General features: G+C 43.4%; 1 long non-coding RNA gene across 4 annotated transcripts; it reads left to right on the top strand.

Annotated features, from left to right (window-relative positions):
• Positions 1–10478: 10478 nt before the first annotated feature.
• LOC108891549 (uncharacterized) lies at positions 10479–13309 on the top strand. 4 transcript variants are annotated; one of them, XR_007813551.1, is made up of 4 exons: positions 10479–10579; positions 10802–10884; positions 10975–11097; positions 12864–13309. It is a non-coding gene; the product is annotated as an uncharacterized LOC108891549 (long non-coding RNA). The 4 variants fall into 4 exon arrangements; XR_001962334.2 differs by having other exon boundaries at positions 10971–11097; XR_001962335.2 differs by lacking the exon at positions 12864–13309 and adding an exon at positions 11357–12849.
• Positions 13310–18753: the final 5444 nt, after the last annotated feature.

The raw sequence follows: 18753 nt of genomic DNA, 5'->3' as shown, positions 1-18753 counted from the left end.
CGACAGTCTGATGGCCTTTTATACTTCAACACCTAAATAAACACAAGTTAATAATACAGACAGAATCAATCGTTCTATTTCACACCAACAGACATTTCTCACACTATTCATTCTGTATTTATTGATCAGTTCCTTCTTTATTAGAAAATATCTGGAATAAGGTCCAAGGTGACATCTTTGTTCAACAGATCCAAGATATTAAGTTTATTTTATTTAGAAAAACAAAAGATCTTCACCCTGGAGAAGCTGGAACTAGAACTGCATCATACCTCCACCAAGACCAAATTATATTTTTTCCACCAGACTGTAGAAACTCACTGATGTCTATAAGAAACCTGATGTTCAAGTCAACTGTGTTTGTACCTCCTGTAATGTGATCTTTGAGAAGCCCAGAAAAAAACATAAAAAATGCCATTAAACCACCACAGAAGAAGATGAGGTCATTAGAGGAGCTTCAGTCAAAGTTCAGATGGAGGAAACACATGATGGATGGTCCGTGGACAATCTGTCCATTACAACTGTTTGGTCATATGGTCAGGTCAGAGGTTTCCTGCCTCTTCCAGGGTAAAAACTCACAGGTAAGAAAAAGGTGTAAAACCTGAGAGAGAGTAAAACTAATGAATGAAAAGAAAGAAACAAAGAGAATAATCAGAGAGAAAGTGAATCAGTGATGTTCGGAGCTTTGAGTTTTCCCTCTGTTTTCTCTGTTCCTGACAACCTCTGAACAGAGTAGGTCAGCAGATTAATTTTCTCGCTTTTTATACTTCCCTTTATTTCACAGGAGATATGTTGAACTTTTAACTGCACTAAATGTTTTTGATAAGTCTAAACCTCTTTAACAGTGAGGTCGATATCTTTGATGAACAGCTGGTAAAAGACAAACACCGTGAGATCAGCCACTGTCCTGAGATCAGTCTCACTACAGGAAGTAGAATGAGTCTGACCTGACTGCAGGGTTTTTATGCTCCACCCCTGCAGTGACGTCACATTCACCGTCAACTCAGGTGAAATCGATCTTGAACACACCTGATGACAAAATGGGTGGAGCGGGAACACTTCCTGATATCTGATCCGTGTTTGGCCGGGTGCAGACTTTTTTCATGTTACTTTCCTTGATAAAAGTAACAGCCAAATATACAAGTGCACAGTTTAAGTTTTGTTGGGTGTTTGTTATTCCAACAGTCAATATGTCACTGTGTTCATTGCAGTTCTGATCTTCTGAACTGGCCATTTGACCTTTGACTTTGCATACTCCCCAATGTGCTAATGGATGGACTGGTTTGGTCTATATTTGCTTCTATCACTAAATGAAAGGAAAGCGGTAGAGCCAAGTTAAGGCCGTAATTTTAAGTGCAGCCCCTGGAGTCTGAACGCTCCCTCACCATAAACTCTGTGATAGTCCTGATTGTTGCCTCTGACACTGCTCTACCAGCTCCTGACATTTGGCCTCTGTACAGAGTCAAAGCTCTGTGATGCTGAGGTCTTCACTCTGAGGGGTGATCAGGGTGCAGCTTCTTTTCTTCTGCTTCATTTCCTTCTTCCTCTTGAGTCATTACTGAGTCGTCTGCCAGTCACCTGCCATCCTCACTTCATCACTGGAGGAACCTGAACTCATCAGTCTCCTGTAATAAGTTGTGTCAGATTGGAGTCATTCATTTTCCTTAAAGTTGATGTTTTCTCCACAGAGTTCAGCAGCAGAGCTCAGAGGTCCACAGTGATCAGTCTGCCCAGCAGCATCAACCAGACCTGGACTCCATATTGATGGTCTGTACATGTACTGTTGAACTACATCAACCACAGATTAAATGCTGAACTACCATTCAGGTCCTAACAGTCTCCATGCTGCTCTGTTTAGACCAGCAGGCCTTCAGACTAACACATGAATCACAGGTTGTTTTCTACCAGTTTAAATTCAATGTTCCAGTTTATCATCTGTTCCAGCTGCTGGAAGAGAACATCATCACTTTTGTGAAGAAGGAGCTGAAGAGAATTCAGAGGGTCCTGAGACCAGATTACCCAGAATGCTTATAGCTGGCTGGCATTGGAAACAGTCTTAACACAGAAGTTCACTTTGGACTGGGCTGAAGACAAAGCCAACCAGGACATACACTTCACATTTCCATTCACTTTCAGAGAGCTGAATGTGCTGAAAGAGAAAAAGTTCAGCTTGGTGGAACTTGTTCATCACTTCTTTACTGAAACCAAAGAAGCAGGAATCTGCAGGTTTGAAGAGTTCCAGGTTGTGTTCATCTTTGACGGTCTGGATGAGTGTCGACTTCCTCTGGACTTCCACAAACAGGCCAGCAGGATCATCTCCCACATCAAGACCTCACGAAGCCTCCACATCATGTGCCACATCCCAGTCTTCTGCTGGATCACTGCTACAGTTCTGGAGGATGTGTTGAAAACCAGAGAGGGAGGACAGTTGCCCAAGACCCTGACTCAGATGTACATCCACTTCCTATTGGTTCAGACCAAACTGAAGAACATCAAGTATGATGGAGGATCTGAGACAGATCCACACTGGAGTCCAGAGACCAGGAAGATGATTGAGTCTCTGGGAAAACTGGCTTTTGAGCAGCTGCAGAAAGGAAACCTGATCTTCTATGAATCAGACCTGACAGAGTGTGGCATCGATATCAGAGCAGCCTCAGTGTACTCAGGAGTGTTCACACAGATCTTTATAGAGGAGAGAGGACTGTACCAGGACAAGGTGTTCTGCTTCGTCCATCTGAGTGTTCAGGAGTTTCTGGCTGCTCTTCATGTCCATCTGACCTTCATCAACTCTGGAGTCAATCTGATGTCAGAAGAACAATTAACACATTGGGTGATTGGACTTTTCTCCTCCTTGTGGTCTAAAGTCCTCAGAGACAAACCTGAACCAGCACATCTCTACCAGAGTGCTGTGGACAAGGCCATTACAGAGTCCAAATGGACACCTGGACTTGTTCCTCTGCTTCCTCCTGGGTCTTTCACTGCAGACCAATCAGACTCTCCTACGAGGTCTGCTGACACAGACAGGAAGTAGCTCACAGACCAATCAGAAAACAGTCCAGTACATCAAGAAGAAGATCAGTGAGAATCTGTCTCCAGAGAAAAGCATCAACCTGTTCCACTGTCTGAATGAACTGAATGATCGTTCTCTAGTGGAGGAGATCCAACAGTACCTGAGTTCAGGAAGTCTCTCCACAGATGAACTGTCTCCTGCTCAATGGTCAGCTCTGGTCTTCATCTTACTGTCATCAGAAAAAGATCTGGATATGTTTGACCTGAAGAAATACTCTGCTTCAGAGGAGGCTCTTCTGAGGCTGCTGCCAGTGGTCAAAGCTTCAAATAAAGCTCTGTATGTGCACGTACATCCAACTAGATTAACTGTGTCTTTTCTTTTGTCAAGACAAAAACATGTTTTTTGTTATTGGTTTTTTTTGGTTTTTGTTGATTCCTCTTCAGACTGAGTGGCTGTAACCTCTCAGAGAGAAGCTGTGAAGCTCTGTCCTCAGTTCTCAGCTCCCAGTCCTCTAGTCTGAGAGATCTGGACCTGAGTAACAATCGACCTGCAGGATTCAGGAGTGAAGCTGTTTACAGCTGGACTGGAGAGTCCACACTGTAAATTGGAAACACTCAGGTGAAGATTTCACTCTGGTGACGTACAACTACTGAAACAATGTGACATGGATCTACATTTGCTTTATGTGTGTGTGTGTGTGTGTGTGTGTGTGTGTGTGTGTGTGTGTGTGTTCAGTCTGTCAGGTTGTCTGATCACAGAGGAAGGTTGTTCTTCTCTGGCCTCAGCTCTGAGTTCCAACCCCTCCCATCTGAGAGAGCTGGACCTGAGCTACAATCATCCAGGAGACTCAGGAGTGAAGCTGCTGTCTGCTGGACTGGAGGATCCACACTGGAAACTGGACACTCTCAGGTAAGAACTGATGGACAGACAACAGCAGCTCTCACTGTTTCTCTGACTACTGATGAACTCTGCTTCATGTTTAATGATGGATCTGAGTGAAGGTGAATGAAGTTGATTCCGTCTCTGTCTCTTCCTCCAGGATGGACCATGGTGGACCACAGAGACTGAGACCTGGTGTGAGGAAGTGTGAGTGTGTTTTAAGTTTGATTCATGAGAACACAGATTTTTACATTTTCTTGACCATAGTAACAAAGATGAATTTCTCCAGAGTTTCATGCAGGATTTGGCTTCTGTTTTCTGACTGAATACAGCGATCCAACAAAACTATTAAATATACACATGGTTTTCTAGAGCAGTTGCAGGTTATGAGATGCAAATGGAAAATAGGCTGAGAAATGTATAAAACATACATCAAACACACTATAAAGTGCTCAGTGGTTGTGTGTAATGACAGCTGCTCTGACATTATTAGAGAACTTATCACTGAGGCATGATGGGTAAAACTCTCCACTGACAGGTCTACAGACTGCTGAAGCAGACACAAGGTTTTGTAGCAGAGGACAGTTTGAGGTTTGATGGTCAAAGGTGTGAACTTTGTGCTGAATGTGAGCTCTGTCAGACTCAGACTCTAAATATCCATTTGTCTATCCATTTGAAGACTTTTGTAAAATGATTTTCATTCAGTTTGATTCTTATTTTAGTCTCAGTTCACTCTGCTGTTGTTACTGCCAGGATCCAGCTCTCTGTTTTGATAGAATATCACATTTTTGAACATTTGTAACATCCTGGAAATGAAGGTTTTGAATCTTTTTCTTTATCTGTAAATGATTAAACATGAACTAAAGAAAAGTCAAACCAGCTATAGTCCTGTGTATCTGTGTAGCTGTATCTGCTGTTATCTATCAGCAGGGGGCAGTAGAGACACAGTGTGACTGCTGCAGACAGGAAGTTCGTGTACGGAGGAGACGTTATGTAAATGAGAATCATCAGGTTCAGTCCTCAGACTAAATATTTCTCACCTGGATCACCTGCTTTGTGTCATTAATGCTGCTTCAGTTCTGGACTGTACCACAGAGGAAGCTGCTGTTATTATTTCAACATGTTTCAGATTTATTTTATTTATTTTGATTCTGCACATTCCCTCCCATCACTGAAAACACAGGGAACTTAAACCCATGGCCATCAGATATTCAGAGTGTTGTTCTTTTCTGTTCAGTTGTTCACCATCTGTGTGATGACGACGTTGACTCTGACCGCTCTGTGACAATGGCCTCATAAACCCCTGCAGACTCTCAGAGTCCTGGGGGTGGAGGTGTCCCCCTGGCCAGGCCCCGTGGAGATTATTGCAGAGGATATTCCTCAGGAAACAGCAGCAGCACCTTACCATCTTATTTCCCCTGAGACTCCTGAATCACATCTCCTACAACCCTCGCTGGACAAATTTGGTAAAAGTGTGTTGGTGTGAATCCCCCCGGGAGGAGAGAGAGTGGTACCCTCATCAGCATAACACCGAGCAAATCAACCCCCACCTCCTCCTGCCCCGTCCCTCACCCAGAGACTGGGGATACAAGAAGCCGAAATGAGTTTCCTCCATGAGGTGGATGGGCTCAGCCTTAGAGACAGGGTGAGGAGCTCGGAGTAGAACAACTGCTCCGTCATATCGAAAGGGAGCCAGGTGGATCCAGAGTTTTTCTAAAAACAGAACAAAGTGTTGTCACAGTTTTCACAAGAACTGTGCATTGTCAGTTTCCATGGCAACAGTAAGCATGGCATTTTCAAGAATACAGTCTGGAACCTGGTTTCAAAACACAAACCAGGTGGGAGACCAGACCAGGTGAACTGAATCTCCCTAATGACTGAACCTCTGCAGAGAGAGGTCCGGTCAGAGAGTCATCCCTCTTACAAATGTGGTTCTACCATCAACCCTGGACCTGAAAAAAACTTGTGTGCAGCGGTTTTAGAAAATGACTGAACCTTTTAAAACAGGTAGTGACAGGTGTCGTTCTTTCTGTTTTAACCTGAAAAACCCTGAAACCTGTCTGAAGCAGCGTGTCTGTAGTGAGTCTTGTAGTGAGTCTTTGCAGTGAGTCTTTGTAGTGAGTCTGCTCTGCAGGTTTCACCTCATTTTCATGTCTCATTATCAGCTAAAGGTCAGAGATGAGTCCTCATCGGTCTCCCCTCACCGCTCAGACTGCTCTTATTGATCCTCCTCACCTTGGACTGAACACAGTCCTTTAGCAGCGACGACTCGACTCTCAGCAGAACAGATTATCCTGAGAAATGCAGAGTCAACAGAAACCGGAGGCCACAGTGTGTTTGGTGTGTGCTCATTATTCCTGTTTGTTTCACCGCAGAGCGATCAAAGACAACACAGCAGGAGGAAATCGATGTGAGCGGTTCATTTGGATGAATTTTTTATTGTCTCTGTAACCTCAGGTGTCTGTAGGCTGCTGTGAGGAGGAGGAGGTTCATCAGGACAGGAAACAGCTGAGATGAAGGAGATGAGTCTGCAGACGATCATTTATAACATCAGGTCGTCTGGACCCACGATGAAAACATTTTATCTCTCTGATCTGTTTCTGTTTCCCTGAATAATCTCCAACACAAAGATCACATTCCACCTCTGTAATATTCATCTGCCATTCATTTCAGTTTAAACCACCGATAAATTAATATCTGAGCTTCCTGTTCTGTGGGTGTTGTGTTCAGATGTTTTCCTGGAGCAGAAGAAGAAGAACAGAGTAAAACTATTAACTTGTATAAGATGGAAATACTTTAGTCAAGTACAAGTACCTCTGAATTGTACCTAAGCACAGTAGTTGAGTAAATGTACTTAGTTACATCCAATCACTGTCTGTTTTGGCAGCTGGTTCACAGGTCAGACTTCCTCATCAAACATCAGACTGAGACAGACAGAGATCTGTCGTCTTATTTCACCTTTACAGGATGTGCGGTGCTGTGGTTTGACTGGACTCAGACTCAGACTCAGATTAAGACTCAGACTCGGACTTGGACTTGGAGATGAGGAGAGTGTTGAAGGTGGGTGTTAAAGGTGGTGCTGGAGATCACAGGTAAACACGAGTGGAAGGAGAGCTGGAACACCTGAGCAGGAGCTTAATGAGGTGACTGAGAGCAGGTGTGGAGCCGAGCCAGGCGCCAGGTGAGTGAGGCCACGCCCACAACACCTACATCTACAGACAGAGGGAGGAGGAGACACAGTAAGTCTCTAAAGGTTCAGAGATGTCTCAGAGGAGCAGTTAAAGGTTTCACTGTCTTCTTGCAGCTGATCTGGTTTAAACTGAGAGGACTCGTCGGTCTGAGAGTCTGAGCTCATGTTACCTGAACGTCTGCAGAGGACCAGTCAGCAGCAGGAGCGTCCTCCCCCTGCTTCATTACAGACGACTGATCTGTATGCACAACACACTCCTCCTCTCTTCTCTCTCTCTCTCTGGTTCGTTTTTCCGTCACGCTCGGCTGCTCGCTCAGGTCTGCAGCGTCTGGAAATGGGTGCAGTGCAGAGAGAGAGGGAGGCGGAGGCAACGGGTTCACAGGGATTGACATTTTTAAAAGAAATGACGGCGGTGTGTATCGATTCACACACACACACACACACAGAGAAACATGATGTGGGGGAGGAGGTCGCTCGGTCTATGCCTCATGTATCAGCATCAGCTGCAGAATAAACTCACAGTAACAGCATGTCCTGCCGCTGTGAACACACCTGGATGAAAACAAAACTCTAACGTGTCTCGTCACAGCTGCAGGTTGATCCAGAGTTTGTAGCTCAGTTTCAACGGAGGAGGAAAATCTCCTGAAATAAATCGTTCTGCATTGATCACAGGTGGAACATGAAACGTATGAATATACAGGCTGAATGTGAAGTCTGGGTCTGCTCCAGGTTTCTGACACCAGCTGTGTAAAGAGTTCAGTTCAGACCTGCTCCCTGAGAAAACCTCTGTTAAATAAATAAAACTGATTTGATTTGAGAGGCAGAGACCGATCAGACGTTTCTCTGCTGGTTTTAAATTTGGTCTGAATGAAGATGAAGAGTCTCAGTTATTATCATCAGCCTGCTGAGTGTGGTCCCAGAGAGGTCAGAGGTCACGATATAAAGCATGATGTCACACGCACACAGTTCCTCTGGTTTCTACCTGTCAGAGATCAACAGCAGGTTAAACCTTTTGTGGCTAAATAACAACAGAACAGAGGAACACAGGCAGGTGGAGGATGCACACACACACACACACACACACACACACACACACAGTCTCAGTAACTGAGGTGTTGAACATCTGTGCCCATTAAACATCTCTGAGGCTTTTTGTGTCTTTGTTGAAACACGAGCAGGGACTCATTAAAGGTGTGTGTGTGTGTGTGTGTGTGTGTGTGTGTGTGTGTGTGCTTATTTTAATCATATTTTAATGTGTGATCATGTTTGTGTGAATAGTGTTTGAACAGTCTGTGAGATCATGTGACTGAAAGCTCCAGAGCAGAGACTCAGTGGACAGTTTGTGGCGCCTCCCAGAGAAGAAGTATGAATGTCTAACACATGAAATCCTCTCAGCAGAGATTACAGCAGACAGCCGACCTCAGGTCTGACACACGGGGGTTTCAGATCCACCCAGACCGCATGCAAATGAGGAACATCCCAAATTACCTCATGCATGAAGAGACACAATCAATAATTATCAACTGTCATCTTCACGTGCAACACCTGCTCTGCATGCTGATCCACAGCGAGCAGGAGGAATGTCTGATGGTCGACCTGCAGACAGCAGGAAACACATGATCAGCATGTGACGGGTTTTAAACCAACGTCAGAATCAACTGTTATCATACTAGCTAGCTAATTAGTTAATTATTCATTCATTAATTCATTATCTATACTGCTTATCTGTTATGGGTCAAACGGGGGGTGGGGCCTATCCCTATTTGTTTTCAATGCCAAATCTTAATGTCACTGTTTAGCTAACGGTACTAAAGTTGTTGCTTTCAGTGTCTGTGGTAAGTTTATTTGGTCAGAGGAGACGTGACGCTGTATTAGTTTGACAGGTAACTAGCTGTTAGTAATATCACAGTTGAGTAAAAGTAAAAAAGTACAAATGTACAGCTGTAAAATAAACCTACTCTACTACAGCCCTGTCTGTTAAACTCTGCTCAATAAAGTTTTATCCTGATTAAAGTCCCTGAAGTAGAAATTTACAATGAATCTCTGGTGCATCCTGTTGGTGACTGTGTGTAGATCAGTTTGTTCTCCTTTGTTTTTCCCTGTTGTTTGTCAGTGACGATCGATGGCTGACAGAGAAACAGTGAAGTTGATTTGTTCTGGACCAACAGGCAGCAGCAGCGTCTGGAAACATCCGTCTCCCTTCGACTCGTTTGTCTACACTAATTACAGCTTGTTTGGAGCCGTCTAGTCGTCTGATAATTAGCATTAGCTGCTACGTGTGATCAGCTGCTGGTCTGAGCAGAGAATCCTACGTCTGCAGAGAGAAATCAGGACTGGAGAGATATGGATCCACCTGCTGCAGTCGATTAGCTCCTGACTGTGTCGATACACCTGGATGTTTACCTGCAGAGGTTCACCTCCCCGTGAGGATTACGGACACTGATGGACTGACGTGTGTGGGACCTGTCCTGTTCAGGCCACACAGCGACTGTCAGTCAACTTTTATTTTGAAATCCTCCAGACAGACAGTCTAAACTGCTGTCAGGTTTTCATCCTCTGTAGATCCTTCTTCCTGTCCTCCAACTTGTTTTTCCTCCTCAGACTCCCCTGGTGGCCTTGACTCACCCGTACCACCCCTCCCCCACCTCTCGTTGACCTCTGACCCCACACCACTGTGAACCACCCAGAGAAAACAAACAGAAATGTGATCCGGGTTCAGCAGAGTCTGAGAGGTGGATTTCTGAGGTGGTGTTTAGCTCTGAGCAGTCAGCAATGATCGATGTGTTTCACACAGACGAGATAATTCATGTGATTAGAACCAGAAATAAAAAAACATATTTCCTGTTTCATAGTTTCGCTCTGAGGTTTTTACCACACAAGTTTGTCTGTCGGTGTTTTCACAAAGTCGACGTCACTGATCTGAATGTTTGAATGTTCTGTCATCTTTGTTTGGTGTAAAACAAAAAGACTGAAATGATTTAGATTCGACTGAGAAAACCTATAGTTTTGATTTGTTTTTTGGACACACACACACCTCAGGTTTTCAGAGTCGGGGTTTGAACCCACGTCTCTGGTCAGCATCCTTCTACACTGGACCATTTCAGCAGAGATGAACAGAGAAGCAGAGAGAAAGATGATCAGGCTGAAGGAGGAAGAAAATAACAAACTATGTCCAGTCACCTGAATATTGATGTGTTCTGTCATTTTTAGTTTATAATCAACGAGCTTAATGAAAAATTTTTACTGCCAAAGAATTAGTTAAATTAAATAGGTTTGTTTATTGAAAAACAAAACTTGATCTTGTTTCAGGCAATGAATGAATAAATAAATAAATAAATAAATATTATTTAATTGACATAAACGGCTCTTCCCATTCTGGTCGTATTTACGGTGGATCCCACAGAACCTGAACGCATCATTTGACTCCAGAACAAAGTGCAGTTTGTGGTTGTGACCGTGAACTAGACACGACATGTTCAGGTGAAGGTACTTCGCTGTCAGCGGTGAGTAGAGTCAGTAAGATGACGAGGTACAGACTGAGATAAATGTTGTTGGTGCTGTTTACAGCGGCAGGTGTCGATAAAGTTTTATCTGCCTTGGATTGTAAACAAACGTTAGCTCGGTTAGCTAACCTAGCTGTTAGCTCGTTAGCCTAACGTTAGCTTCCCTCAGTGGGTTTATGTTTGACCCTGTTAACACTTCATATTGTCATTAATTCTCTGCAGAAGTTTGTTCTCAGCTTCATGTAGTATCACAGTGCAGTCACACCTGTCGCAGGTTACCTCAGAGAGACGACAGGTAAACTCAGGTGAGACGGTTTGTGTGTTCAGAAACTAATAAAGTACAGAACACATTCAGGTGACTGGACACAGTTTAATGTTATTTTCTTCAAAGGCAGGTTTGATAAAAACAACAACACCAGATTTTCTTAAACCCTGGACCTTCAAGGTGAAAATCCAGAGTCCAGACCACTGGACCACAGAGGACTGAACTCAACTGACCTGGAAAGAACAAGGACCAGGTGAGTCCAGGTAGCTGGCTTGATAAAAGCCCTGCCCAGCTCTGCTAAGATCTTCAAACAGACAAGTCATGTGACAAAGAAATGTGTGTCAGTGATGAACAGGAGGTAAAATCAAATATATTCATGTTTTTTTTCCTGAACACTGATTATTTTCCTGAATGAATAAAGCTCTCAGTGCTGTGTGTGTTAGAGGACTGTCCTCAGGTGAGTTGACTGATCAGACATTAAGTCCATGCCATCGTCTCTTCCTGCTGTACAGGTCTGTAATCTGATGGGGGGAGGCCTTTTTCATTTCCAGCCAGTCCATCACACCAGACTCCCGCTCCGTCCATGAGACAGAAGCCATTTTGTCGGCTCTAAAATAGAATAAAGAATCCATTATTCATGGCGGAGCCCTGGAGGAGCTCATTAAACTCCACACAGCAGAGACGGCCTCGTCTTAAACGTATCTCTGCTCGACTCAGACGAGTCGTCCTCGCTTTGATGTGACGGAGAGAATCAAACTGCTCCGAGTTCAGTTTTCAGCACAGAGTCAGCTCACAGTGTACGGAGGACGAAACACGACCAATCACAATATTTAATGATAAACAGGCTGTGGATAAAGATCAGGAAATGATTCTCAAAGGAACTAAAATAAATTTGGAATTTATCAAAATGGAAACTGACGGTCAGAGTCGACTGTTCTGTTATTAATAGAAAAATGTTTTATTTCATCTTGATAAACATAATATTTGACTTTACAGTGATGTTATCAGTTTGTTTCACCTTTAGTTTCTAGGATTAATAAACAGAGTTTTAAACATTAATTTCATGTGTTTACAATCACAGAATGTTTAACTTTTACTGTCACACGTAGTTATTTATCGTCATGATTAATACTTTGTAGAATTTATTTTAGTTTGATTTTCTCTTTAGGCAGAATGAAATAGAACAAGAAACTATGGAGCCGTGTTCAGTGTGAGAAAATGTATTTGGCCACTGACTCTGAACAAAGTGTGAAATACTCACCAGTGAATATTCAGCAGCTGAAGCTTCACCACAGCTGGTTCTGGACATATTTTAGTTGGTGGGACAGTTAAAGTCCTGATGAGGAGGCAGAGACCAGCTACCAGGATTTTGACCTTTGACCCTGAGCCTCTGACAGTCTGACAGTGATGTTTTTATTCACAGTGAGAAAGCTCAGAAAAATCAGCCTCCTTCCAAATATAAATCACTTTTTCATAATATTCGTGCGCTGTGTGTAAATACCTGTGTTTGACCTGTTGGGCGTCTCTTCACCTGCTGCAGGGTTTAATCCTGGTTCCTCTCACACACAGTTCATTTAGTTTCCTCCAGTAGTTAAACACTTGACCAAACGCTTTTATTCAGATTTTTGGCTCCTGTTGTTTGTCCAGTTCTGCTGTTTTCCCTCAGCTCCCCCCTCGACAGCTCAGACCTTCAGCTGTAGTAAAACTTTAAAACTGTCCATCGCTTCACTCTGTTCTGGATCCAGTTTAGAACTGAACTCTATAAAAGCCAAGTAGTGAGTTTAGGTCATAATTAAATTAGAGAGGGTGTAATATTATCAGTGTGTGTTTCTCTGGCTTTAGTTCAGATGTCCATCAGACACTAAAACTGATTTTCCTTCTGCATTTTATACCTTTTCCACTTTGTTCTCCATGTTTTATTCAGGCTCTTCGTTTGTATCTCCTCTTCAGTTTCTCTGACATGTTTATTCATCATTTTATCTATTTTTAATGTCGTGTTTTATCCTCCATACCTCTCAGGTGTGTTCGTAATGACTCAGATTTCACTAACGACGTGGAAATAGCTGACAAAACAGACGTGGAGGATTTCCCCGTCACGTTGATGTGGGATCCTCAGTTAGCTCTTGGAGAAACAGGAAGTTCTGTCAGTGGTGAGGAAACATCAAACGACGACCTGGCGGTGAACTTCGGTGAACTCCATGGAGCCAGCAGGGGATCCGCTCCCACCTAATTAAAAATACATTGACGAGCCGGGCGCCCCGTGGCTGCAGAGCGTTTGAAGTGCTGCTGGATGTCGTACGTTTCAGGAGATGATGACAGAGAAGAAGAAAAGGTTCTGTGGAGATGAGTAGAGAGACAGTCAGCTCATAAAAATTTCTGTTACAGCTTCTAATTTCTAAACAGAGTCTTTTCACTAAAGTAAAATGAAAATATAAAATAAAATGTAAAATATATAAAATATAGCTAAAATATATTTGAGTGAGTTGCTTTTTATAATGTTGTAAGACACGGAGGCTAAAAGCAGTATGTACCTTTTTATGACGCCTCTTTGCTCCACATGCTCTTGTCTCTCAGGTGGAAGCTCAGTGCTGCTCCAAATAATAATAATAATAATAATAATAGTATCTTGAATTTATATAGTGCTTTTCAAAAGACCCAAGGACACTTTACAGAGAAAATGTCAAGACAAAAACAAGAGACTGGCTGTGTCTTTTAGAGCAGACTTGGTGAGTGTCCGTTGGGAGAGAGTTGCAGAGGTCGGGGGCCGCCACACTGAAGGCTCTATCCAAAGGTTTTAGTGCTGGGAACAGAGAGGAGGCCTGAGTCAGAGGATCGCAGGTTCACTGATGGGGTGTGCTGGTGGAGGAGGTCCAGGTTCTGTGGGGCAAGGTTGTGGAGCGATTTGTAGACAAGCAGGAGGAGTTTGTAGATGATGCAGTAAGCCAGGTGAGTGAGGGTGGGGCTAATGTGCTGCCTAGTGCGGGTTGGAACCCTGGAGCCTGTCGAGGGTTATGTTGGGGACCCCGAACAAGACTCTGTTGCCATAGTCCAACTGGGAGGTGATGAAGGCATGGATGAGGGTCTCAGCCACAGAATCTGAGAGTGAGGGACGGAGTCCAGAGGCCTGGAGAACTTCTGTCGTGTTCCGACACGGGGGTTTGTGTGTTTTTAGTTTTGCATCGTTTCTGTATTCGCAGGGTGTTTTATCTTCCTGCGGCAGGTTTCTGTTGTAGTATTTGTTTTGTAGTTTCGTGTATGTTTTTTAACTTGGCATCATTTCTGGATTTGCAGCATGGTTGGAACGTTGCAGTTTGTCCTTTTCAGACGCCTTCATTTTCAGAGGCGTCCTGTCACAAACTAAAGTGTTGGGTAAGACTTACTCCAACTCTGGTGATTTGTCATTTGTTGAAAGTTGAATTCTCTTTAATCTTCTTATAAAACAAATGTGAAAAACATTTAAAAAAAAAAAAACCCTTTATCATTAAAGATTAAAGTAGTTTTATCCAGTGAATGAAAGTCAGAGCATCATCAATCAGTTATAAATCATCCTAAAGTTGTTGACATGTCTCCTCGGCCTGATCACCATCCCTGGAGCCTCCAGTTAGTCTGGAGGAGGAAAAAGTTGACAGTAAACTCCGTTTGTTCCAGTTCTGTCTGAGTTCATGTCAACAGGACAAAGTGCTGAGTCTCCTCAGCTCCCGTTTTTACAGATTTACCTTCATCCAGTGTGAAACCCTGCAGGACTCCGATAGGACGACCTTTTCCTCTGTCGTTAGACAAGGTGGTTTCGACAGGCTGTTTGTCTTCGAGAGGACACACCTCACCTGGGGGGGTCTTCATAGCAGGTACGGACCCCCCCTCTCCATCCATCACCACAGCAGGACAGGACCACTGCTGCTCAGCCAGAGGTCCCAGCATCCATCCATCCCAGCTGACCTTTCCTCTGGGCCTTACCTACTTACAGACGCTTCACGTTGCCTCAGGATCCTCTGAGAGTCAGCTAACTGCAGCAGTTTACTCAACTTTACCAACTCTGCATCATGACGTTCACTCTGTCTCAACCTGGGAGTTTTCTAAAAACAAGTGTAACGGGTCACGTCCTTATCCTCCTATGTAGAGAAGTACAGCTGCAGAGTTTAGTTGATTAGTTGATTGATTATTAATTCCAGCTTCTCCAATCTGAGGATTTTTTACTTTCTGTGTTTTATATCACAGTAAACTAAATATTTTTAGGCTTTGGTCTGTTGTTTGGACAAAACCAGACAATTATATTTTTTAACAATTTACTGCGGTTTTAGAGACGATCAACTAACTGAGAAAATAATTGAAAATGAAAATAATTCTTAGTTGTTAATCTGAAAAAATAGTTATTTTTCTTTATTTCAAGGTTATATGTATTCCAACGTTAAAATGACTCTAAACCATTGTAAGCTCATATGAAGACCAGCAGCTGCAGTGTCAGCTCTTAAACCCTGAGGGCTACCTGGTAATATTTCTGTTTCTAACCACAGGATGTTGTTAAAAAGAGAATTTCCTCACAAAGAGTAGAAGAAGTTGATCACAGCAGCTGGTTGGTCCTGACATCTGAACCCCGGAGGACTGAGGCACCAACTGTTCCCACCTCAGCTTCCATCACCAGTGAACTGCAGGAGGACTTAGGACTCTGAACGTCATCTGGTTATCTGCCAAAATGGCGTCTGGAGTCAATGAGCTAACTAACCGAGCAGCTGCAGTCAAACCGAGCAGCATTTGGTTGATGGCTAGTGGGGATAATTTCCCAGCGCGCCCCATTCTATCTGTTCATTTGGCTGAAATCAGACTAATGAACCACCACCGCCGCCGGGCTGCTGCAGGAGCCTCAGCTGCTGACCAGCCGACCGACCACAGGAGCCTCAGCGATCAATGAGCTCATCAATAAACCAGCCACCGCCGTCCATCAGCTCAGTTTTGGTTCACATGGTTCCACATTTTAACCAGAGTGTGATGGAGCGGCTGAGCCTCCTGTGCTGGCAACGCTATCGATCAAGTTCATCAGTAATTACAAACCTGAGTCAGACAAACAGAGTTTTCAGATGAAAACTATCTGACCTGCTGTGATTACACAGCCTCAGATAATTCACTGGATTATCTCAGAGATTCACTGTCACCAAACTGAAAATGAGACGGTTTTTAGTTTTGGAAAAGTTTTGATGTCCATGACCAGGAGGTTAAAAGATGAGTGGAAACTATAGAAGAGTGAAAACTGTATTAATTTGAATAGAAGATGATTGTTTAATGGAAATTACATTTGAAAAGCAGCTGATTTGGAGAGGAGTGGACTTATAAAAACCCCCTGAAAAACACTGGAACACTGGAAGGAATCCAAACCAGGAGAAGCCGACTGAAGACAACCACTCCCATAATCCTATCCTACTACACCACATCATTAACTTCCATCTTTTGTGATGGTTTTGATTGAGAGATTTCTGCAGGCAGAAAGTTACACACTGTGTTCAGCATGTGTGTCAGGTGATCTGATCACCTGTGGACAGGGTTCAGGTGTGAAGGCAACCAAGATTCGTTGAGATCTGATCAGTCAGACCACATTCTGAGGTGGTCTGGACCACACTGAAGGACCAGCTACTCAACTGATGTCCTCTGAGTAAGAGGACTTATGTACTCATTCGTTCTTACTCAGCTGGTTCTTAAATGTCCACGTCCGAAACATCTGGGGTGATTCGGGCCAATGAAATTACTTCTTCTTCTTTCTAATTTCCAGCAGTCCAGCTACAGGAAGTGCATCACTGCCTCCTGCTGGTTGAAATCAACGCTTTTTACTCCTTCTCCATCCATGTTAGCAGCAGTCACGTGACCTGTCAGTTGGCTGGTTTGTTTTCAGACTCGTCTGTAAGTGACAGGCTGATGAACAGATAATAATCACGTGTTAATTCTGAAGGATTAATGGCTGCTCTGCAGTCTGCAGTAATGAGACCCTGCAGCACTGATCTGAGACCAGACCTCAGTTTCAGTCCATCGATTCTTCTCAGACACAAACTGTGTTTGTTCCACATCATCTTTCTTTAGGTTTTAATTTATTCTGCTTCACACTGAAGGAATCAGACTCACAGAGGATAGGATTCCTACAGAGACAGAGCTTTTTATCAAAGAGGAAGATCCTTATTGTTTAACCAGAAACATCTCTATATATCACTACCAGTGTGTTTGTGTTGTGTGGAAACAGATTAGGTGTTGGCCTGCAGCAGAGGTCAGAGGTCAAGATTACTCTGTCATCAGCTGTCTGTAATGACCAATAAGGAGCCTCGTTACGGTTTCTGACCTCATCGACAGCGAGGATCGCCAGCTGAGATCAGAGACGGACGAAGGACAGAGAGGACGATTACAGGACTGAGAGACGATGATCGACAGTGAGTTTAACAGGAAGGTTCACTACTCTAATCTTTATATTTCTGTATGTCCATGTTCTGTGAAGGACTGAATCTGTGTCCTCTTGTTTTTAGTGAATATGCAGAGGATGAATCCATCAACACAAGGAACAGCTGCAGCTCTACACACTGGTGCGTTAAATCAACATGATGTAACTATTTTTACCTTAAACTCTCACTCGCTTCAGAATCATTGTGATGAATCAGGCCCAGCAACTTCAAGACTTAAAGTTAGAAAGAGATAAAAGTCATTAAAAACCAGCGTTCATCTCTGATATCCAGCCAGGAAACTGATGGAAATATCAAGAGTTAGAAACAGAGTTGGGTGTGTTTGTTACAGCCACAGTGCTTCTGGATTCATTACCACTGGATGCTGCAGGGGGCGCTGTTGTTAATGTCCACACTCTGCAACAAAGAATTCACCAGACAGGAAAAAAATCATTCTGTTGTGTCTTTTTCATCTTTGTAAAACTCACATGGATTATAATCCTGAGTATATGAATGAAATCTTTTCTTTTTCTTTCCGTGGTGTGTGTGTGATGTCATCAATGAGTCACAGATGACATCAGCAGCTCTGAGGCCGGGTCACCTGAGAAACCTGCCGTTACTCACTCAGATACGCTCGGTTTCAGGACAAACAGAAACCACAGCAGCTGTAATCTGCTGCTTCAGGCAGGTGAGTCAGTCAGAGGAAACATGACTCACCTTTAAAACCCGTTCACCTGGAGACGAGCAGCGACACGTTCACAGAGCCTCACACCTGTCGAATCAACCCTCTGACTTCACTCTGACAGCCTCAGAGCTGTGAAAACACGATGAAGGACAAACAAATAACTAAAAACTACGTCTACAGAGTTTAACAATGTAAACACAGATTTATTATCAGTAAAAAGTAAATTCACCTCTTTGAAAAACGACAGACTAGAGGTCAGATCAGTGTATTTTCAGAGGTACAATGTTTCTGTGTGAAATGTAATGGAGTACAAGTATAGAGGTGCACAAAGTACTTTAGTACTGTACTTGAATAAAGCTAAGCTAGGCTAACAGTTTCCTCCTGCCTCCGGTCTTTGTGCTAAGCTAGGCTAACAGTTTCCCCCTGCCTCCGGTCTTTGTGCTAAGCTAGGCTAACAGTTTCCCCCTGCCTCCGGTCTTTGTGCTAAGCTAGGCTAGAACATGAGGATTTACAGATGTTTCTTTATTCCAGACCTGTTTGAACAGACTGAAGATGATGTAACAAGAGGTGTGTAAACTAACACACACACACACATAGATCATGTTACACACCTGGAGCTGTTGGCTCGTCAGGACTTTTAGTGTTATTGTAGAATTCAGAGTAAATTCTAACTTAATAATTATGGTGATTCATGTTAACTGAGTTAAGTGGAAATACAGAGTAATGACTGAGCAGGACTTTATTTAAACACCAACTCTCACCAGAGATGTTTGGAAAACTTAAACCCTGAATTCAGTTTGAAGTTTACACCCAT

The sequence above is a fragment of the Lates calcarifer genome, linkage group LG7_1 (genome assembly GCF_001640805.2).
Source record: "Lates calcarifer isolate ASB-BC8 linkage group LG7_1, TLL_Latcal_v3, whole genome shotgun sequence".
NCBI classification, from domain to species: domain Eukaryota; kingdom Metazoa; phylum Chordata; class Actinopteri; family Centropomidae; genus Lates; species Lates calcarifer.
The sequence above is the reverse complement of the archived record's forward strand: the minus strand, read 5'-3'. Positions and strand labels throughout refer to the sequence as shown.